This window comes from Papio anubis, chromosome 5, assembly GCF_008728515.1.
Source record: "Papio anubis isolate 15944 chromosome 5, Panubis1.0, whole genome shotgun sequence".
Lineage (NCBI taxonomy): Eukaryota > Metazoa > Chordata > Mammalia > Primates > Cercopithecidae > Papio > Papio anubis.
Genome location: NC_044980.1, coordinates 91,196,359 through 91,220,170, shown reverse-complemented (window position 1 = coordinate 91,220,170; position 23,812 = coordinate 91,196,359). Strand labels below are relative to the sequence as shown.

The window sequence follows — 23,812 nt, the reverse complement described above, 5'->3', positions numbered from 1 at the left end:
GATGGCACATTAAACCTGTGTTTGCTTGGCTCTAGCAAATTATCAGAGACGATCATCAGAAATAGGGGAGGTCCCAAAGGGGATATCCTGTCAGCGTGGAAGGGCTGGCTGTAGTTTGTGCTCAGGGGCCCTGTGGAATGTACCTCCTACAGCATGTTGCTGCTAAGCAGCCACTCCGATTTGGCATGTCCTTTGGCTGAATTACAGAGCAGTTTCTAGCATTCAGGATGTTAGTCCTGCCTCTCCACTTTGTCTTTAGCTGTCGTCAGAGATGTTCTTTTAGGCACTCACAGTGCTTCCCATAGTTTGAGGTAGGGACAGGTCTCCTGTCAGAGAACATACGAGAGTAGAGAAACTGACTGTCAACCTCAGTCTCACTTTCTCCAGTGTAGAAACTGAGAGTCAATGAACATTTTCCACATACTTGGTGCTGGGCAGATTCCAGGGAGTGGTGTTATTGTCATGAACATCAGATTCTCTTACCGTCTGCTGGAGTCTTTTCACTTCTCGGTGGCTCCAGGAACTGATTCATCCTCATATTTGTGTTCTGGGATATTGCCGGTGGTCATCTTGGTGCTATATATTTGTTTTTGGTTTTCTGTGCAAGGGAGTGAAGCCAGCTTGTTTCTATGCCACCATTTTCGAATTGGAAGTACGACTATAGGGCATCACAGTCTTAAACTCCTGGGCTCAAGTGATCTTGTTTCAACCTTCCAAGTCGCTGGAACTACAGTCTCATGCCACTGTGCTCAGCTGATAATTTCTAGGAGTTTAAAAAGTTCCTGAATTTAAAATGTGGGAGACTTGCTAATCAACTAGAGTATATGCTTTACTATGGAAATTTAATTCAGAAGGAGAGATGATAGGTCAAGGCAAGGGGAAAGGAATGATAGAGATACTACCAGGTCCTATAATTTAAAAAGTGAAGATGCACTGGACAAACATTTCAGCAAGTTTCCTTTGAATAAGAAGTTTTTTGTTGTTGTTGTTGTTTCTTTTTTTTTTTTTTTTTTTGAGATGGAGTCTGGCTCTGTCGCCCAGGCTGGAGTGCAGTGGCCGGATCTCAGCTCACTGCAAGCTCTGCCTCCCACATTTACGCCATTCTCCTGCCTCAGCCTCCCGAGTAGCTGGGACTACAGGCGCCCGCCACCTCGCCCGGCTAATTTTTTTTTTTTTTTTTTAGTAGAGACGGGGTTTCACCGTGTTAGCCAGGATGGTCTCGATCTCCTGACCTCGTGATCCGCCCGTCTCGGCCTCCCAAAGTGCTGGGATTACAGGCTTGAGCCACCGCGTCATCCTTTCCCAACTTCTCCCACTTTCCAATCCTCTTTCTTCTTTATCTAGACTACACATTTCACTTTACTCCAACATCCAAAAGCATTTGTGATTCCCATTACTTACATAATACTCTGACATCCTCAATGCAAATTCAAATATTTCCACAATTAAGTCCCAGTCTAATTCTATCTTTCGTTTTGCTTTTACATGTGTTTCCTCTGCAACTTCTGAAAGAACCATGAGTGCACCTGCTTTATCATGCTGTTTGAAATATCCTTCTCAACCGCGCCCGGCCTGAATAAGAAGTTTATATAAAAGTCAAAATGCCTTAAATGCAGGGAAATGTAGAGATTTGCAAAATGTTTCTTTTTTCAACTTTAACATGCCCTTCATTTGTTAAATTCTATACTGTGTACTTTAGCTATTGCAATGAATTGGAAATTTCTATAAAAATTATCTGAAGTCTAACATTCATGATTCTCATCTGTAACTTATTCTTACAGATAGCAGTCACATTTTGCATTTTAAAATTTACCTGCTTCTTACACCATTTTGCCATTTAAAAGCTGAAATAAAGTATGGTGTATTTCCAAACACTGACACTAACAATGTGTAACATTTGTTGAATGTATGGTATGAGCCTAGTACTCTTCTAGGTTCTCTACACATATTAATTCATTAAATTTTTTAGAAACTTTGTGACATATACACCCTTATTATTCCTGTTTTATAGATGAAAAGCCAAAGAATGCAAAGATTCAATACTTAACTAAAGTTATTCAGTTCATAAATGATGAAGCCTATTTTCCCACATAGGCAATCTGGCTCTGGATCAACTTAGCATAGAATGGTATCCTGGAGGTTTCATAAATATTTATCTCCTCTTCCCCCCCCCCCCCGGAAAAAAGCTAAAAACAAAAAACAAGGGAGTAGTGAGACAATATCTAATTGATGAAATTAACCAATTTCATCTAACCCTTTAAAATTTATAATGCTGGAATTCATAAGTTGTAATCATACCAAATATAATAGGTCTAGAATTACGATACTATTGCTATGTGACATACATTTTTGCTGATTCAACCTGAGAATAGTCAATCTCAAATTTTAAGGACTTATTACAACATATCTAAAATAGTATAAAGTCCAAAACCTTGTCTCTAGAGCTGTTGTAACTATTTCTAATTCCCCAAATTGTGGGTTAGGCAATGTTAGAAGCTGTGACACAGTACTTGTATGATGATAATATAATTGGTAAATAAACGTTGGTATGGAGGAAAGTAAGAAAGCTGATAAGTTCTGGGATCAGAGATGATGATGCTACAGATAAACAAGTCTAGCTATGAAACTATGATCAGAATAAGGATCCAGAATAGTTAATGTGGATATCCGCTCTTTTGACAGCAGCTATAAAGGCAATTCTAGGCTCTGCTACTGCCAGGACTTTGCTCTGGAGCAGTTCACTGGTGTAGTCTTTTCACCATTCTGGAAATAGACAATGGGTAGAACCCTTCACCCTATAGGGTGTGACTTGTTTTTCTTACCAAATATTTGTTGCTAATCAATCTCAATCATGCAATTAGTTTGAAAACTTGTACATCAGAGTCTTCATTAATCTATCCTATTTATCTTTGCACAAAGTTCATTAATGAATAACTTGCTTTGAATTTGTGAGTTATTATTTAGTGCTTCAGAAATCCAATGACTAATGCCGTGAGACAAGCAGATGTGCTGTATCAGCTTCAGCAGTGTCATTTTCCTTGGCTTTCCCCCGTGAAGTTCTCAAGGCCTAAACCTCTTGAGCATGCAGTCTGTTGGCTTCAGGAATGTGAGTGGGATCCAGAGAAGGGCTCATGGCTTTGGGTGGGGAGAAGAGTGCAATTTGCATCTTGTTCACTTCCTCCCTGTTTTCTATGTCCAGATGTTATCAGGATAAAATCAGAGCTCCTACTGAGTTGTCAAGTCTTATGCATTTCTGTTTTCTGTCCAGGCCTTTGAAATTAAGGAGAATTTAAAGAAATGGTGTATGGGGTGAAGGAAACAAACAAGGAAATGAAAACCAGAAGAGAAAGCAGCCCAATATGGTAACAGAGCTCAGATGGAACTTGTAAAGATAGAAATCACCTCCAATATAATTTGAGGTTAGCGCCAGCACTTCAGATAGTCAATGAGTTTCTCAATTCCAGGGCAAGGGTTCCAGTTTTAAGACTTGGGCTTCCAGAGCAACACATATAGGAGAAAAACAAACAGTTGAATGCAGCCTAAATACGTACAAGAGATAGTTACTTAATGATATGGTCTGACTCTGTGTCTCCAGCCAAATCTCATTTTGAATTGTACTCCCATAATTCCCAGGTGTTGTGGGAGGGACTTGGTGGGAGATAATTAAATCTTGAGGGCAATTTCTCCCATACTGTTCTTGTGGTAGTGAATAAGTCTCATGAGATCTGATTGTTTTATAAGGGGTTTCCACTTTCACTTCTCTCTCTCTCTCTCTCTCTCTTTCTCTCTCTCTGGTTCTTGCCAAAACCATGTAAGAAGTGCCTTTTGCCTTCTGCCTTGATTGTGAAGCCTCCCCTGTCATTAAACCTATTTTTATTTTTCTTTCTATCTTTTTTTTTTTTTTTTTTTTAGGTGTGCACTTTTATTCACTGGTCTCAAGTCAGTGTATAGGTAAGCTCTGGCTGCCTCCACCCACTCCCAGGGAGATCAAAAACCTTCATACATCTCAAGTTGGAGGACAAAAGAGGGGGACCATGAAGGCTGATCACTCAAAATAAAACAAAATAAAATGGTATTAAGGTGAAAATTAAAAAATTTTTGCATTACATAGTTTACATGAAAGCAATGCTATCACCTCCCCTTTGTAGGCTTGGGAAAGGACTAGGCCATTCTCCTTAGAGAGTAGTGGGGTGGCTTTTAAGAGGGCAACAGACTTCCTGTAACAATGCATTTCATGATATTTGGGATGACTATCAAAAAAGTACAATGTATAATCAAAGTCCTCAGCCACATTGCAGAACTTTGGGGGATGTTTCCTCTAGCCGACTACTGTCACCTTCACTGTTCCAGTTTTTAAGTCCTGAGTCAAGCCAAAAAAAAAAAAAGAAAACAAAACAAAAAAACAAAACAAAGAAAGTCATGCAATCTCATCTTGTTTTCTGCGCAAGTTATTTTTTTTCAAGAAAGGGTGTAATGCAACTAAGTTATAATCGGCCTAGAAGCATTTTCTGCGGATGAAGAAGGGGTCGGGCATTCCTTGCTGATCCACATCTGCTGGAAGCTGGAAAGTGGAAAGTGAGGCCAGGATGGAGTCACTGATCAACATGGAGTACTAACTCTCCAGAGGAGCAATGGCGCCAGGGCGATGATCTCCTTCTGCACCCCATCTTGCCACACCAGGGTACATGGTGGTGCCATCAGACAGCCCTGTGTTGGCATGGAGCTCTTTGTGGATGTCCATGTCACACTTCATGATGGAATTGACAGTAGGATGCCACAGGATTCCATGCCCAGGAAGGAAGGGTGGAAGAATGCCTGGGGAGTATGGAACCCTTCGTTGCTGACGGTGATGACCTGGCCATTGGAAGTTCAGGCAGCTCGTAGCTCTTCTCCAGGGAGGAGCTGGAGGCCACCGTGGCCATCTCCTGCTTGAAGTCCAGGGTGATGTGCACAACTTCTCCTTGATGTCATGCATGATTTCCTGCTCGGCCGTGGTGGTGAAGCTGTAGCTCCTGCTCGGTGAGGATCTTCATGAAGTAGTCAGTCAAGTCCAGACCAGCCAGGTCCAGATGCAGGATGGCGTGGGGGAGAGCATACCACTCATAGATGGGCAGTGTGGGTGACCCCATCACCAGAGTCCATCACAATGCCAGCGGTAAGGTCAGAGGCATACAGGGACAGCACCACAGGCTGGATGGCCACATATATGGCTGAGGTGTTGCTGAAGGTCTCGAATAAGATCTGGGTCATCTTCTCATGATTGGCCTTGGGGTTCAGTGGGGCCTAGGTCAGCAGCATGGGGTGGTCCTCAGGAGCCATAGGCAGCTTGTTGTAGAAGGTGTGGTGCCAGATCTTCTCCATGTCGTCCCAGTTGATACTGTGCTGCACCGAGTACTTCAGGGTCAGGATGCTTCTCTTGCTCTGGGCCTCATCGCCCACATAGGAGTCCTTCTGACCCACGCCCACCATCATGCCCTGGGGTCTGGGGCTACCTATGATAGAGGGGAAGATGGCCCAGGAGCATCGTCACCTGCAAAGCCAGCCTTGCACATGCCAGAGCCGTTGTTGATGAGGAGCGGGGCGATATCATCATCCATGATGAGTTAGCTGGGGGTGTGGATGCCTGGCAGAGCCGCGAGGAGGTGGCTTTGTGCTCTCGGGGTGGACGTGGTCTCGGCGATCCATTAAACCTATTTTTCTTCCCAGTCTCAGGTATGTCTTTATTAGCAGCATCAAAATGGACTAATACACTTAGCTGAGCATGTCTAGAAAATTTTCTAATTACAGTTTTGACAAGAATATCATCTTTTTTCTCTACCAATCAGAGTGTTATGCCTGTCCCATTCCTAATGTGTTACTTTTCCATTGTTAATCCACTTAAAATAACCTATGGTCTTGTTGAGATAGAACCTTTTTTAAAACAAAAAATGAATATTCTACTTAACTACCTATTCTTAGTTCAATTTTGTAGGAAATAAACATTTCAACAATAGAATTAAAAAATGTATACAATGGCAGATATTTTATAAATCATATTTCTCTAATTTAAGAGATTTAGCAAACACACTAAATCTAATTCTCTTTTGGAAACAAAATTTACATTTCCAGATAATCTGGAAAAGCTAATTAATCAATAAGTTCCTTGGGGTTTTACTCTGTGTTTTGACAGCACCAATATATTCATCATGGTGTAGGGCATGAGGAAATAGCACAATTAATACTCATAAACATGAATGTGAAAATGTATAGTTTTGTGCTTAGAAGTGTCATTTCTAACTGTAAATATGGCAGCTTTATTGACATCATCATTAACAGGATTTTTAAGCAATCTGCCAGTAGTTCCAGAGATGAGATTCACTTCTACTTCTAGAACAAATGTATAAGTATGCTTTTATTAGTTACTGTTTTAATTTCAAATTTTCTATTCTATATATTTGAAATAGTCTTTAAAGTTTTCACAAACAAGCAAGAATTAGAAAAGTACCTCATCGTGCCTATTTATTGTTTAAATCTTTTACTGTTTTGTATTTTCGAATTGGACCAACAACTCTAATTATACTAAGTACTCATTCTAGTTTTTTTCTAAGCTTATCTATCAATCTGAAATTCTCTTTTTGACACTTGAAATTTTATTATGACTTTTATATTTTAAAGGACGATAATTATTTCTGCATGTATTTAAAACTGAGTCCTTAGATTATTGTTTCTGAGATGTGGCTGCTGTCCTTTAAACTCTCTTAGTATGTTACAAGCACACGGCATTAAGAGACTTTCTCTAAAGGAGTAATGAAAACTAACTTTTAAAAAGATAATATACAATTTTCTCCAACAAATATTTTGTTTTTTAAGGTATTGCTTATACTTAGTAAAATAATACTTTTTCTCCTATCATTCTGTGGTGATAAGTTATTGCCAAGAGATTTCTGATATTTGGCTGAGAGTGGAGATGGCCTTCTGAAAGGGCATGGAGGAGTGGACAGAGCTGTCAATCTGAGCAAGAAGGGCTTGAAAACTTCTTCTATGAAAATGCACTGAAGCCTAGAAGTTCTTCACTGTTTAGAAACAAAGCTTAGTAGAAGGTGTACTGGAGGCGTAAACTTGGGATTAGAGAGAAGTAGAGTAACAGACCAGTATTTTGAAAGGTCTATGGGAGCCTGATATCATGGATAAAGGCATTAGGCAAAGTCTATATAGGAGATAGACCCAGACTCTAACTTAGAGTAGAGGTTAGGACCCAATACAACATAACAGGACTTCTATACAGAATAAACTATGTCAAGATCTCAGTGTAGACCCCAGCAACTAGTGCTACTGCATATCCTGAGCATCTATATGAGGCTAACCTGATATAGTTTAGGACTATCTCAGATCATCACTGTTGCTAATGCTTTCATTCCCCACTCTCATCCTTAATATTTCACTTAGAACCTTATCTTTTCAGGTAGGCTTCCCATAATCATTCAATTTAAAGTAGATCCCTTATAATCTCTCTCATAGGAATTTTTTATCTGTCATTATACTAATTTTGTAATATTATTAAATTTTTTTTTCATATTAGTCTCCACCATGACAGGCACGATATCTTTTTATTCACTATAGTGTGCTCTATGCCTAGCATAGTACCTGGCACACAAACAGCTCAATAAGCACTGTATTTGCTAAATAAACAAATGTTAAATAGGAAAATATGCTATCTTAATAACTGGCTAGTGACTCAAGTAAACTGAATGGGGGTGGAATACACTGGACCAGGGGAAGAGCTAGGATTTCCAGGATCCCACTGATTGTCAGAAAGGACAGAGGAGGGAACTTCAAAATCAAGGTAGAAAACTTAGTTGGCTACTTGACTCTTGAGGAACTATTGTCTTTTCCCTCAATAACTCAAGAAATGAAGCAGGAGCTAAGGGTGGCAAAGAGCTTGTGTAATAAACATGCAGCACAGCCCAGGCCAGAGGAGGTTTCCTTGGACTGAAACAAAAAAGGAAGACTAAGGGGAAAGACTAGAAGAACTCTTTGAGTTGAGTCAGTGCCTTGAACTGGAGCCATTTTCAGTCTTGATTGGTTAACATCTGAGCAGCAACATCTATAAAGGAAATAAGTAAATGGTCAAGAAGATGGTAAAAAACTTCAAGAGTCCACCATGCTTCATTCTCATTCATGTGGAATACAGGGATCATTATCACTAGGATTTTAAAGATTGGTTACAACACTTACTTTACTTATTGCTTATTTTTATTTTCTGCTTTTTTTTTTTTTTTTGTGCCTTTGGAACTTTAAGAAACATCTTTAAAAGTGTAAATCAATAGTTGGACGTGGCGACTCACGCCTGTAATCCCAGTACTTTGGAAGGCCCAGGCAGGCAGATCACGAGGTCAGGAGATCCAGACCATCTTGGCTAACACTGTGAAACCCCGTCTCTACTAAAAATACAAAAAAATTAGCTGAGCATGGTTGTGGGCACCTGTAATTCCAGCTACTCAGGAGATTGAAGCAGGAGAATGGCATAAACCCAGGAGGCGGAGCTTGCATTGAGCCGAGATCTTGCCACTGCATTCCAGCCTGGGAGACAGAGCCAGACTCTGTCTCAAAAAAAAAAAAAAAAAAAAAAAAAAAAAAAAAAAAAAAAAAAATGTGTAAAGTAACTCGTTGCTTACTTTAGACAAAGAGGGCTGGAAGGAGATTGGGAAATAATATCTTTTCACTCAAAGGTGGATCTTGGTAATGCTGTGGATAGGGAAACCATTAATGGAAGATGAGTGGTATTAGTGTTAACCTGGCCTCATTGGTAGGCTATACGTTAATTTAAAAAACTGATGCCCAGGAACTAATATCTTCAGCCCAACACTGAGATTTAAACTTGTAAGAGACCCATTCACTGAAATAAATTATTTCCTTAAAAATAATTCCAGCTGATTGGAATGCAGAATGGAAAAGATATGTATATCAACAATAATATTCTGTGAAGCTATAGCATTTTCATTTGATTGTACATTTGATATATTTTCATTCACTGTAAGTTTATGTCACACAGAATTTAGTGTTGAGATAATAAAAAAACAATTTACTGATAGCTATATTAAACTCAGTAATCTTACTTCTCTTGCCTAAATGATTTATTTCTGAATCATTTTTGATAGCTTAAAAGAATCTTGTGTTTCATGACATATTTTTAGAGTTTGTGAAATAAAAGTTTTATATTTTTCACAATGCTATTTGGCTTTTTTATATATTGAACTTATCATCTTTTCAGATTCACACAGAGCATAATCCTAGCTCAAGGAAATTGCAGAATGCCATTGCCTTCGGTAGATTTTTGTCTCAGTCATCCATTTGAGCTGAACAGCCTAGTGGTCCCTATTTATACTCTGATTGCCCAACTATCATCCTATTGTCTCCTTTGCTGGAAGACATGGAAGTTATATTTATGACACTGCAATGACTAAGTTCTACTAGTTTTCTTGCTGCTCAATTGCTCATCAACTGTTTTTAAATTTATGTTTTTAATTGACAGAAAAAATTGTATTTGTTATGTACAACATGATGTTTTGAAATGTGTATGTGTGTGTAGTGGAACAGTTAAATCTAGCTAATTAGCAAATACATTACCTCACAGAGTTTTCATTTCTGTGGTGAGAGCACTTAATATCCACTCTTTCTGCACTTTTCAAGAATACAAAATATCATCATATATTAATGATATATGATGACTGTAGTCACCACACTCTAAATAGATCTCTTGAACTTATTTCTTCTATCTAACTGGGTATATATCCAAAGGGAATAAAATCAGTATGTCAAAGAGATATCTGCACTCCAATGTTTACTATGGTAGTACCCATAATAGCCAAGATATTGAATCAACATAATTGTCCAACAATGTATGAATGAATAAAGAAAACATGGTATATATGTATACAATGGAATACTACTCAGTCATAAAAAAGAAGAAAATCCTGCCATTTGTGACAACATGGATTAACCTGGAGGACATATATTAAGTGAAATAAGCCAGTCACAGAAAGACGAATGCCACATGATTTCACCTACACGTGGATTCTAAAAAGGTTTAACTCATATATGTATAGAGTAGGATGGTTATTACCAGAGGCGGATATGGTTAGCAGAGAAGGAGAAAGTGGGATATATTGATCCCCAACTCTTTTTTTATTCCTTTTTGACCAGGAATGGTAATAAAATATTATATGGGTGACCTGTATGATCTGGGATGAAAGACTCCTAGTACATTGATGCCACGCTGAAAAAGACGATGTGAGATGAGGCAGGTAATCCCATTTAGCCTCATGGCTTCCAGCAGTTCATGATATCTGGTGAATTGTTATACCATCTTCTAGGCTCCGTATTTAGAGTCAGCCTGTGTCATGTTTCTGAGTCATCAAGGATAATTGCTTTTTTGGATGTGCAATTCCCCACTGTCTCACACATGAAGACGGTAAACTACTGTTTTAAACTTTCAAATAATGTTTTGAAATTATTTGCTAATAAGCCATTTTTGAATACTGAACATTGTAGATTACGTTATTTCAAAAGGAATAAGTTTTTCTCTTTTTTTGTGTGAATCGTCTCTACTTAAGAAAAACTTATAATCATAGAAAATTAAAATTCAAAGTGCCAGACTGATCTTCAAAAGGATTCAGAGCAGAAGGAAATGACTGTAGGTGGGATTTCCAGAACTGAATTATTAACCAAATGGGCTCCATATCATTACTGCTTGCTGAGTAATGGGCATACTTTCGGCCATGCTGTAATGAAGATGCTGGGAAAGTAGTAACACAGGCAAGGCAAATGCTTTTCATTTTATGAATACTAGGGATTACATTAGGGTAACATGGCTCATGTGTGATTTCAGCAAATAACACATTTGGAGAAAATATCTTCTAAAATTCCACAATTTTCATAATTTGATAATATAAAACATTAGAATATTAGAATGTTTGAGCTAAAAAGATGCTAGTAATCATTTAGTATAACTCCTACATTTTTAAGTAAAAAGTATTCATTCGGGTTGCATGACTGGCTTCAAGTTCCTTAACCAGTCTGGAACAGAGTGAGGTCTTGGACCAAAGCCTTCTAACATCTAGTCAAATGTTCTTTTGTGTTTAAATTAGTAATTTTTTCAGCCCCAAAACTTCTTGAACTGAGAAGCAACTTTAAGAAAGTCTCAGGATACAAAATCTATGTGCAAAAGTCACAGACATTCCTTTACACCAACAATAGGCAGGCAGAGAGTCAAATTATGAATGAACTCCCATTTGCAATCGCTACAAAGAGAATAAAATACCAAAATATACTTTACGAGTGTGGATTTGATCCCCTAAACCCCGCTCGTATCCCGTTCTCAATAAAATTTTTCCTGGTCGCCATCACTTTTCTACTATTCGACCTGGAGATTGCTCTACTACTATCCCTGCCATGAGCCCTCCAAACAAGGGATATGAGGAACCTCTTCAAGGAGAACTACCAACTATGCTCAACGAAATAAGAGAGGACCCAAACAAATGGAAAATCACTCCATCCTCATGAATAGGAAGAATCAATATCGTGAAAATGTCCATTCTGCCCAAAGTAATTTATAGATTCAATGTTACTCCCATCAAACTGCCATTGACATTCTTCACAGAATTAGAAAAAATGATTTTAAATTTCATATGGAATCAAACAGGATCCCACATAGCCAAGACAATCCTAAGCAAAAAGAATAAAAGAATAAAGCTAGAGGCATGATGCTACCTGACTTCAAGCTATAATACAAGGCTACAGTAACCAAAACAGCATGGTACTGGTACCAAAACAGATATATAGACCAGTGAAACAGAACAGAGACCTCAGAAATAACAGCACACATCTACAACCATCTGATCTTTGATGAACCTGATGAAAACAAACAATGGGGAAAGGATCTCCTATTTGTAAATGCTGCTGGGAAAACTGGCTAGCCATATGCAGAAAACTAAAACTGGACGGACCTCTTCCTTACACTTCATACAAAAATTAACTCAAGATGGATTAAAGACTTAAATGTAAAACTCCAAACCATAAAAACCTTAGAAGAAAACCTAGGCAATACCATTCAGGTCATAGGCATGGGTAAAGATTTTGTGCCTAAAACACCAAAAGCAATTGCAACAAAAGCCAAAATTGACAAATGGGATCTAATTAAAGAGCTTCTGCATAGCAAAGCAACTATTGTCAGAGTGAACAGGCAACCTATAGAAGGGGAGAAAATTTTTGCTCTCTACCCATCTGACAAAGGGCTAATTTCCAGAATTTACAAGGAACTTAAACATATTTACAAGAAAAAGACAAATAACCCCAATATAAAGTTGGTGAAGGATATGAACAGACGCTTCTCAAAAGAAGACATTTATGTGGTCAACAAACACAGAAAAAACAGCTCAACATCACTGATTATCAGAGAAATGCAAATCAAAACCACAATGAGATACCATCTCATGTCAGTCAGACTGGTGATTATTAACAAGTCAGGAAACAATAGATGTTGGAGACACTGTGGAGAAATAGGAACACTTTTACACTGTTGATGGGACTGTAAATTAGTTCAACCATTGTGGAAGACAGTACAGCAATTCCTCAAGGATCTAGAACCAGAAGTGCCATTTGATCCAGCAATCCCATTACTGGCTTTATACCCAAAGGAATATAAATAATTCTACTATAAAGGCACATGCATACATATGTTTATTGCAGCACTATTTACAATAGCAAAGACATGGAACCAACCAATATGCCCATCAATGATAGACTGTATAAAGAAAATGTGGTACCTATACACGATGGAGTACTATGCAGCCATAAAATAGAATGAGATCATGTCTTTTGTAGGGACATGGATGAAGCTGGAAGCCGTTATCTTCAGCAAAATAACATGGGAACAGAAAACCAAACACCGCCTGTCCTCATGCATAAGTGGGAATTGAACATTGAGAACACATGGACACAGAGAGGGAAACAACACACACCAGGGCCTGTTGGTGGTAGGGGTTGAGGGGAGGAAACACAGAGGATGATTCAATAAGTGCAGCAAACCACCATGGCACACGTATACCTGTGTAACAAACCTGCACATTCTGCACATGTATCTTGTTTTTCTTTCTTTCTTTTTTTTTTTTTAGAAGAAATAAAGAGGGAAAAGAAAAAGATTTTTTTTTCCAGCTTTTCCTCTAGCAGGAAGAACATAGTTACCCTGCAAAGTACTCCTGATTTATCACCATGTTTTCTGTATTGTTTCTGCAATGTAAAGTTTGGAAGGTATGGGGCAGGGGTTGGAAGCTGTGAGCATTAGTATGAGGAAGAAATGCCAGAAATGAAAGGGGCTAATGGCGAGAGCCACTCTGATGCTTGGGATAAGAGCATAGGCTTTTGGAGAGAGAATCTGTCTATGTTTAGTGACACAGGTTAATCTAATACTTTCTCAATCTTCACAAGGAATTATCTGAGATAACTGCCCAACTAAAAAGGGAGTGTTTATGGCTCATAGGCACTTCTCTGAGTAAAATAAGGTTTATTAGGCAAGACTATGTGTGTAGCTTCTACATATGTAATTGCCTTATGGATTCATCTAAATAATCATACATGTCTTTGTTTTTCTGTTGGTACTATGTTGGTAAAGTATCTTCAGGGGTGTTGAGTATAAAAGTAAAAATGACATAACTAAGTACTAGCACTATCTGTACCTTATTGTACTTCTAATTTTCTTTTGCCCAACGATATTTTCCATATACAGTATGCAGTATGTTCTTTGTCTTATCTCTTCTTTCAAAGTTTCCATCAGATTACTGGCTGATCTCTTCAAATTCTTAGCTCAGATGCAGTAGAGTATGCAGTACATGAGAACCTGATAACCCGAAATGATTGGTTTGAGCAATATATACAAAATACATCCTCTCATGCCCCTAGATGCCTTCTGTATTATAGGGGGAAAAAAGGATATAAGCAATATAAACTGTAATCTTGAGGTCAGAAATTGGTTTCTAAAAGAGACAAATCCTTTTGGACTCTGAAGTGACAGTTTGCACAAAATTTCATTTGTAGAAAATACAGTTCATCCAAGACTGGCAGTAAATAAGAGAAACAATGCATCTAGCATTTGAAAAATATGATTTATTGGGGCTATAATCTAATATGTATTTAGATCAACTATAAGAAAGATTTCCTGCATAAAGACATCCCTTAGGATCACAGGATATGAAAAAGCATACAATGAAGTTTACCCAGTTGAAGTGTCTGAGTTGGTTAAATGATTTAATGTAAAGAATTACGAGGAAATGTGTGATAATATTGTGAATTTAAACAGCTAACTTATACGGTCCGTCTGTTCAACGGTTTGGCCCGTCTGGCCCACCGGTTCGCACCTGTCCGTCGACTGGCGATCCGTTCCGATCGTCCATCCTCCTCTGCTCTCTCTTTCTTCTCTCTGTCTCTCTCTTTCTTCTTTTTATTTTCTCAGTTTCTTCAAACTGGAATCTCTGACCTCAGTTGCTTGTCTCTATCTTAGAGTACCATGTTTGGAAGGCAGAACTAGATTGTGATAACAAATTCCTGCCCCACTCTCATTTTTTAAATGTTTCTGTTTTTTATTCCCAAATGTAAGGAGAACATCAGATGAGACTATTCTATTTAAATGTGAAGATTTCAAAGAGATTTATTTTATTTATTTTTAAATTAGGCTTATAGAGTTATGCTTTACATACAACAAATATCACTTTTTTAAAGGATACAGTTGATGAGCTTTGACAAATATATATAGTTGTGTGACCATTATCATAATTAAGATATGAAATATTTTTATCACAATAATAAGTTCCCTTATGGCCATATGCAATCAATTTCCCATCCCTAGTCACAGCTTCTGGCAACTACTCATCTGTATTTTCATTTCTATGCCTATGTCTTTTTCAAAATGTTGTGGACTTATACAAATAAAAGGCTTCTGCTAGCAAAAGACACCATTAACAATATGAAAAGATAAGCCATAGGTTGGGAGAAGATATTTGCAAAACATATCTTTGATAAATTATTCATATTTAAAATATATAAAGTACACTTACAACTCATTAATAGAAATACAAATCAATTAAAAGTTAAAACAATGTTTAAATAAAAACTTCAGAAAAGAAAATACATGGGTGACAAATAGACACAGAAATTAGTCATCAGGGAAATTCAAATTTTAAAATATGAGTTATCACAACACACCCACTGGAATGGCTAAAATGAAAAAAGGCTAACAATAAAAAGTGTTGATGAGCATATGGAGCAACTTGAACTTTCATACATTGCTGGTAGGAATTTAAAGAGCAATATAAATCTGTTTGACTCATTGTGTTTATGTGTTTTTAATCTAAAAAAAAATCAAGTACATGACCACGGACATATATAGAGGTAAAAGTTTTTTAAAAACATATTTAGAGTCAGTCATGGGAACATTTTTAGGATAAGAGGCCCTCTGAGAACTGAAAGACTGAATGTAAAATAGGCTATTCCTCTAACTTTCTCAGTGGTAAATGTAAAACAATTCCAGTGCTCCAAAGCAAATTTCACTGAATCTGTGAAAATATCTTTACATCTATACACAGAAGATTTTTTGCTGTGAATATGACTGTGAGGATGCTGAAGAAATCAAGCAAGTTGTTTTCAGTTTAGTTTCCAATTCTCTTTGGGATGCAAATTCATAATTAAATAGGTCAATAGTATTGAACAAAGTAGTATCTGTTTCTCTTGTTTTCAGATGACTTTAACAGAATATGAGAGAAGCCATTCCTATGTCTATACTCCATTTGCATTAGTCGGTTCTCACACTGCTATAAAGGTGTACCTGAGACTAGGTAATTTATAAAGGAAAGAGGTTTAATTGACTCACAGTTTTTCCTTGCTGAGAAAGTCTCAGGAAACTTACAATCATGGTGGAAGGAGAGAGAGAGGCAAAGGCATGTCTTACATGGTGGCAGATGAGACAGAGCAAATGAGCAAAGGGGGACAAGCCCCTTATAAAACCATCAGATCTTTTGAGAACTCACGCACTATCACAAGAACAGCACGGGGGAAACTGCCCCCATGATCCAATCATCCCCATGTTTTGAGGGCAGGACTTTCAACACTTGGGGATTATAGGGATTACAATTTGAGATGAGATTTAGGTGGGGACACAAAGACAAACTATATCATCATTTCAGCCTCATTTATTTTCGTGCCTAAAGATCTATAGATATATTGACTCCTTTGTGTCTCTACCTCCATTAGTTAATGGCCTGCTTTCTAATAGTAAAGAAGATGAAGAAAAGATTGACATTAGAAATACAGAAGACAATGGGGCACAATGGCCCATGTCTGTAATCCCAGCACTTGTGGCTTATGCCTGTAATCCCAGTGCTTTGAGAGACCAAGGTGGGCAGATCACCTGAGCACAGGAACTTAAGACCAGCCTGGGCACCAGGGTGAAAACCCTACAAAAAATACAAAAACTTGCCAAGTGTGGTGGCAGGTGTCTGTGGTCTCATCTACTCAAAGACAGAGGGTGGAAGGATGATTTGAGCCTGGGAAGCTGAGGCTGCAATCAGCCATTGATCACACCACTGCATTCGGCCTGGGCAAGATTGAGATCCTATCAAAAAAAAAGTACCGAAGGCAAGACAAAGATACAAAGATGAGAAATTGGGATGATAGCTCTCAATTTTCACTTGTAGTCATTTTCCATTCTTGTTAGGTTGGAAAAGAGAACAGGACACACTTGTTATTGTATCTTTGCTTTCTTTTTGGAATATTTTCCATTTTTTTCTTCAGTGAAATATCAATGACATTTTTATATCTATAGCACTAATATGGTTTGGCTGTGTCACCACCCAAATCTTTTTTTGAATTGCAGCTCCCATAATCCCCAAGTGTCATGGTAGGGACCTGGCAGAAGGTAATTGAATCATGGGAGCAGATTTTCCCACGATGTTCTTGTGAAAGTGAATAAGTCTCACAAGATCTGATGGTTTTATGAAGAGCAGGTCCCCTGCACATGCTGTCTTGCCTGGTGTCATGTAAGATGTGCCTTTGCTCCACCTTCACCTTCTGCCATGATTGTGCGGCCTCCCCAGCCATGTGGAACTATGAGTCCATTAAACCTCTTTTTCATAATAAATTACCCAGTCTCAGAGATTTCTTTATAGATGTATGAAAATTGAGTAATACAGGCAGACTGCAAAACATTTTCTTCCATTCTGTAGGTTGCCTCTTCACTCTGATGATTAGTTTCTTTTGCTGTGCAGAAGCACTTTAGTTTAATTAGATCCCATTTGTCAATTTTGGCTTTTGTTGCAATTGCTTTTGGTGTTTTAGAAATGAAGTCTTTTCCTATGCCTATGTCCTGAATGGTATTGCCTAGGTTTTCTTCTAGGGTTTTTATGGTTTTGGGTTTTACATTTAAGTCTTTAATCCATCTTGAGTTGATTTTTATATAATGTGTAAGGAAGGGGTCTAGTTGCAGTTTCCTGCTTATGGCTACCAGTTTTCCCAGCACTATTTATGAAATAGGGAATCCTTTCCCCGTTGTTTGTTTCTGTCAGGTTCGTCAAAGATCAGATGGCTGTAGATGTGTGGTGTCATTTCTTAGGCCTTGGATCTGTTCCATTGGTCTATATACCTGTTTTGGTACCAGTACAATGCTATTCTGGTTACTGTAGCCTTGTAGTATAGTTTGAAGTCAGGTAGCATGATGCCTCCAGCTTTGTTCTTTTTGCTGAGGATTGTCTTGGCTATGTGGACTCTTTTTTGGTTCTACATGAAGTTTAAAGTAGATTTTTCTAATCCTGTGAAGAAAATCAATGGTAGCTTGATAGGAATAGTCTAATATCTAGAATCTACAAGAAACTTAAAAAAATTTATGAGAAAAAACAAACAACCCCATCAAAACGTGGACAAAGCATATGAACAGACACTTCTCAAAAAAGACATTTATGTGAACAACAAACATATGAAAAAAAGCTCATCATAACTGGTCATTAGAGAAATACAAACAAAAAGCACAATGAGATCTCACTCCAGTTAGAATGGCAATCATTAAAAAGTCAGGAAACAGATGCTGGCAAGGATGTGGAGAAATAGAAATGCTTTTACACTCTTGGTGGGAGTGTAAATTAGTTCAACCATTGTGGAAGACACTGTGGTGATTCCTCAAAGACCTAGAACCAGAAATACCATTTGACCCAGCAATGCCATTGCTGGGTATATATCCAAAGGATTATAAATCATTCTACTATAAAGACACATGCACACTTATGTTTATTGCAGCACTATTTACAATAGCAAAGACTAGGAACCAACCCAAATCCCCATCAATGATAGACTAAAGAAAATGTGATACATAGCCACCATGGAAAACTATGCAGCCATAAAAAAGAATAAGCTCTGGTAGGGCATGGTGGCTCACACCTGTAATCCCAGCACTTTGGGAGGCTGAAGCTAGTGGATCACCTGAGGTCAGGAGTTCAAGACCAACCTGACCAACCTAGTGAAACCCTGTCTCTACTAAAAATACAAAATTTAACTGGACATGGTGGCGGGCGCCTGTATTCCCAGGTACTCTAGAGGCTGAGGCAGGAGAATCATTTGAACTTCAGAGGCGGAGGCTACAGTGAGCCGAGATTGTGCCATTGCATTCCAGCCTAGTGAGAGAGCCAGACTCTGTTAAGAAAGAAAGAAAGAAAGAAAGAAAGAAAGAAAGAAAGAAAGAAAGAAAGAAAGAAAGAAAGAAAGAGAGAAAGAGAGAGAGAAAGAGAGAGAGAGAGAGAAAGACAGAAAGAGAGAGAGAGAAAGAGAGAGAGAGAAAGGGAAAGAAAGAAAGAGAGAGAGAGAGAGAGGGAGGGAGGGAAGGAAAAAGAATAAACTCATGTCCTTTGCAGGCACGTGGATTAAGCTGGAAGCCCTCATCCTCAGGAAACTAATACAGGAACAGAAAACTAAACACCGCATGTTCTCACTCATAAGTAAGAGTTGAACAATGAGAACACATGGACACACGGCAGGGAACAACACACACTGGGGCCTGTCGCGGGGTGGTGGCCAAGGGGAGGAAGAGCATTAGGACAAATACTTAATGCATGCGGGGCTTAAAACCTAGATGATGGGGCCGGGCACGGTGGCTCACACCTGTAATCCCAGCACTTTGGGAGGCTGAGGCGGGCAGATCACGAAGTCAGGAGATCGAGACCATCCTGGCTAACACGGTGAAATCCCGTCTCTACTAAAAACACAAAAAATTAGCCGGGCATGGTGGTGGGCACCTGTAGTCCCAGTTACTTGGGAGGCTGAGGCAGGAGAATGGCATGAACCCATGAACCCCTGAGGCGGAGCTTGCAGTGAGCCGAGATTGTGCCATTGCACTCCAGCCTGGGCAACAGAGTGAGACTCCATCTCAAAAAAAAAAAAAAATTAAGCCAGGCGTGGTGGCGGGTGTCTGTAGTCCCAGCTACTCGGGAGGCTGTATCAGGAAAATGGCACGAACCCAGGAGGCAGAGCTTGCAGTGAGCTAAGATCGCACCACTGCACTCCAGCCTGGGCGACAGAGCAAGACTCCATCTCAAGAAAACAAAACAAAAAACAACAACAAAAAACCTAGATGATGGGTTGATAGGTGTAGCAAACCACCATGGCATATGTATACCCATGTAAAAAACCTACACGTTTTGCACATGCATCCCGGAATTTAAAGTCAAATAAAAAAAAAAGAAAGAAAAAGAAAAAGAAAGAAAATGGAGTAATAAAAGCTCTTAAGAGTATGTACAAATTGCTTTTAATTTGATTTAGTTATAAATAAAGAGCTTATAATAAATGGAAAAAAATGTGTTAAAATGTAAACAGACAAAAATTTTACTTTTTGTTTATAATGAGGAAGCACGGGATTCGTTTTAAAGGTATTGGGACTAATTTTTATGTTAATATTGTGATGGCTAAATGCCACTGTCCTTTTCTCAAGACCCTTAGAACTTTACAGCACATAAGAATGCACCTGAATCTTTACAAACAAAGACAAAAACAAAATTTACCAGGGATCCCAAGTTGGAAGGCAAACTGTGCCAGAAGATTCTAATGGCTTTACACATGTATTACATAACCTTACTGAAGAAGATGAAAAAGGCTCTGGCCTAACTAACTTTGGAGACCTGTAGTTTGACTGAAAATCTTAAGGTTAACTACAAAAGGAAATATATACGAGCACTGTACTGTAGTTGATAAAATTTCATTCTCAAGGGGTATAGGTTAACCATTCTGAAACCACCGTACATGTATAATCAACTATGTAACAGGATAATAATGGTGGGAGCCAGGTTTCTCACTGCTGGAGTGAGAAGTTACAGTTAAGTAAGAAAGTAAGAATAGAATGAACCACATGGTGCTGGAGTAAAGTCAGAGAGATTAGTATGAACTCATTTTTAGCTTAGTATAGATACAAATTAATAAAGAAGTAATTATAGATATGCATGTGTGCATTGCTTTGCATGTATCTACACGTCTTTGTTCTGTCTTCTATGAGGAGCTGGAAACAGTGACATGTCATTCGTATTGAGCTCACCCAGTCCTAAGATCTTGGTTTCTAACATTATCCTCCAATAAAAGAAACCAGGGTTCCTTTGAGAAATGGCTGATTCCAGGGCTGTGGTAGGGAATGTACAAGATGAGCCTGATGTATCTTCTTTTGTGAGGAAGTAACGAAGTGCTCTAAACAAAATGATGAGGATGGGCCAAAGTGACACAAGAGACAACTGATGGAGCTTAAAATGGTAAAAGATGAAAAGCAATTTGAGCAAAAAGAGTAGATGATATTTTATTGGATTATAGCCCAAATTGTAAAATAAATATGCCTGAGTCCATATTTACATAAATAAATAATTGAAGAATAAATAAATGAAGCAAAGAGAGAAATCTCCTGAAAAGAACCTTAAATAATTTGTCTATGTATACTGCCCCCCAAGAAGGTGGAGCTTAACTCTCCATCCCTTGAGTAGAGTCTATGCTTAGTGACTTACTTCCAAAGTGTAGAGTATGAAAAGAGGAAATGGTAACTTTATAGACATCTTACAAATACTACCTCAGCATGGTAATCAAGGCTCATGTTATCAGTTATAACTTATGGTGATGGTATGTACATTAATATGATGTGATGAGACATGCACACGTATGTTTATTGCAGCACTATTCACAATAGCAAAGACTTGGAATCAACCCAAATGTCCATCAGTGACAGATTGGATTAAGAAAATGTGGCACATATACACCATGGAATACTATGCAGCCATCAAAAAGGATGAGTTTGTGTCCTTTGTAGGGACATGGATGCCGCTGGAATCCATCATTCTTAGCAAACTATCACAAGAACAGAAAACCAAACACCGCATGTTCTCACTCATAGGTGGGAACTGAACAATGAGATCTCTTGGACTCGGGAAGGGGAACATCACACACCGGGGCCTATCATGGGGAGGGGGGAGGGGGAGGGATTGCATTGGGAGTTATACCTGATGTAAATGACGAGTTGATGGGTGCAGCACACCAACAAGGCACAAGTATACATATGTAACAAACCTGCACGTTATGCACATGTACCCTACAACTTACAGTATAATAATAATAAATAAATTTAAAAAAAAAAAAAAAATATGATGTGATGAGAATGGCATTTCACTTTTGTGGTCTTCCTTTCAAAAACCCAAAACTATAGTCAATAAAAATATTAGACAAACCCCAAATTGAGGAACATTCTACAAAGTATGCGACCAAAACCCTTCCAAACTATCAACATCATCAAAATCAAGGAAACTATCTGAGAAACTGTCACAGATCAGAGGAGGATAAGGAGACATGAGGACCAAATGCCATGTGGTATCCTAAATGAGATTCTGGAACAGAAATAAATGGCATTAGAGAAAAATTAATGAAATCTAAATAAAATATGGAGTTTAGTTACTAATGATGTGCCAATATGGGTTAGTATTGCCAAATGGACCATAATAACGTAAGATGATAACACCAGAGGAAATTGAGTTAGCATATGCAGGAACTCTTTGTCCTATCTTTACATCTTTTATACAAATATAAAACTATTCTAAAATAAAAAGGCTTATATGAAACTTAAGTTGATGAGTTTTACTTTCTATTTACAATTATCCTTAAAAATTAGGAGAAATACTAAGTAGTATCAATGAGTGAATAAAAATAATAATCCTGTTCCAGAGAGAAATATGGAAAGCAATGAGCTGAAACAAATTTTTAATATCTTATTTTTAGTTTTGATGTACTCACCCATCAGATAACAGTTTGATGCTAGTTTAAATGATGTTGCCTATAATTTATTTGTAATACAAATTATTTCAGAAAAAAAGGGGCATAATTTTAAAGAAGGCATTGCTGAAATCCCACACCATTTCAGATCCTCAGAACCTAAGCAACCTAACTTGATTCATTGGTTTTCCTACTTTAATTCAGTATAAAGACAACATTTTAATCCAAGATATTTCTGTCTCACTCAAAAAGTAGAGGAAATTATTAGATTCCCACCCTTTAGGTAGGGTTATAACTCTTAATTTTCATGAAATGAGGTAAACTTTCTCAGGGACATGAAAATATAATGAGTTTTTCTTTTTTAAAGATATCTTACTTTTTTTAGAGGGAATAATTGTATCCTCATTGATAGTAGAAGATAACTTTTATGAGTTTCAGACTCCCTGGGAATTTTCCAAGAAATATTGAGTTTGTGGGAGGGAAGAGAGAATAAAAGAATATGCCACTGCCTAGAAAATCCCTATTGTTTTTGCTTCCCTGAAGTAACATATCAGTCTTGCACCACAAAACAAACAATAATTGTTTACTACAAACACTTTGGAAGTGAATTTTTAATATATCTTTTGGGACTTTTAACACCTCAAGCAAAATTGAAGTCAACTTTCAGCAAAGTGTAACTCTTTTGGGAGGCAGTGATTCATGACACTCGTTCCTTGGGAATCATGGGAACAGATGGTTGAAATACCACACACAGCGGTGATGTCAATTTCAAAAGGAACTGGAGAACTGAGGCATCTTTCCAGATAGTGTTGATCACAAAGCAATTTGGGCCTCAATTATCTTGATGTCACACAGGGACTCCAACCTTTCAAATGCTCCCCTTAGCAAGTAAAATACTCACTTTTAGGAATTTTTATAAAGAAAAGACAGAGACATAAGCAAAAACATGGTCATAGACACGGTTCAGATATTTTAATCTACTTGAACCAGCTTTAAGAGTTAATTACAAACTTTGCTAATAGAGTTTCTCATTTAAGCTATGCAGATGGTTTAGAACTTTATTAGAAAGAGAGAAAAAGAAAACAAAGCACTAAATAGTGGAGAATTCATACAATCTCAGGTTTGAGGGTTCTATATAAGCAGAGTACAATAGGGTCTCAATTCCTGGAATATCCCTGGGGTACCTTACTTGTCCCCATGTCATTAACTGTCTCCCTTGATCTACTTAACTCTCAAACATTTCTTGGATTGAAATAAGTGTCCATTTCATTTAAAGGTCATTAGGTCCAGCACCTATTCATAGTGTTCTCTTAAAGTGATGGCTTGAAGTGCAGAAAAACAAAGCAAATCTAGCAAACTAATGCACGTGACCACACATAATAAAATATCATGAACCAAATGCTCAAATTTCTTATCAAACATTTTAATATTTTTTTAATCAAAGGTATAACTCCTGAGATTTGGAGTTTTTAATGAGAAAGTATTCTTCTTTTCTAACAGGGTAATGAATTGG

At 37.9% G+C, this 23,812-nt stretch overlaps 1 pseudogene; it reads right to left on the bottom strand.

Annotated features, from left to right (window-relative positions):
* Nucleotides 1-3,866: 3,866 nt before the first annotated feature.
* On the bottom strand, nt 3,867-8,412 carry LOC101017840 (annotated as a pseudogene).
* Nucleotides 8,413-23,812: the final 15,400 nt, after the last annotated feature.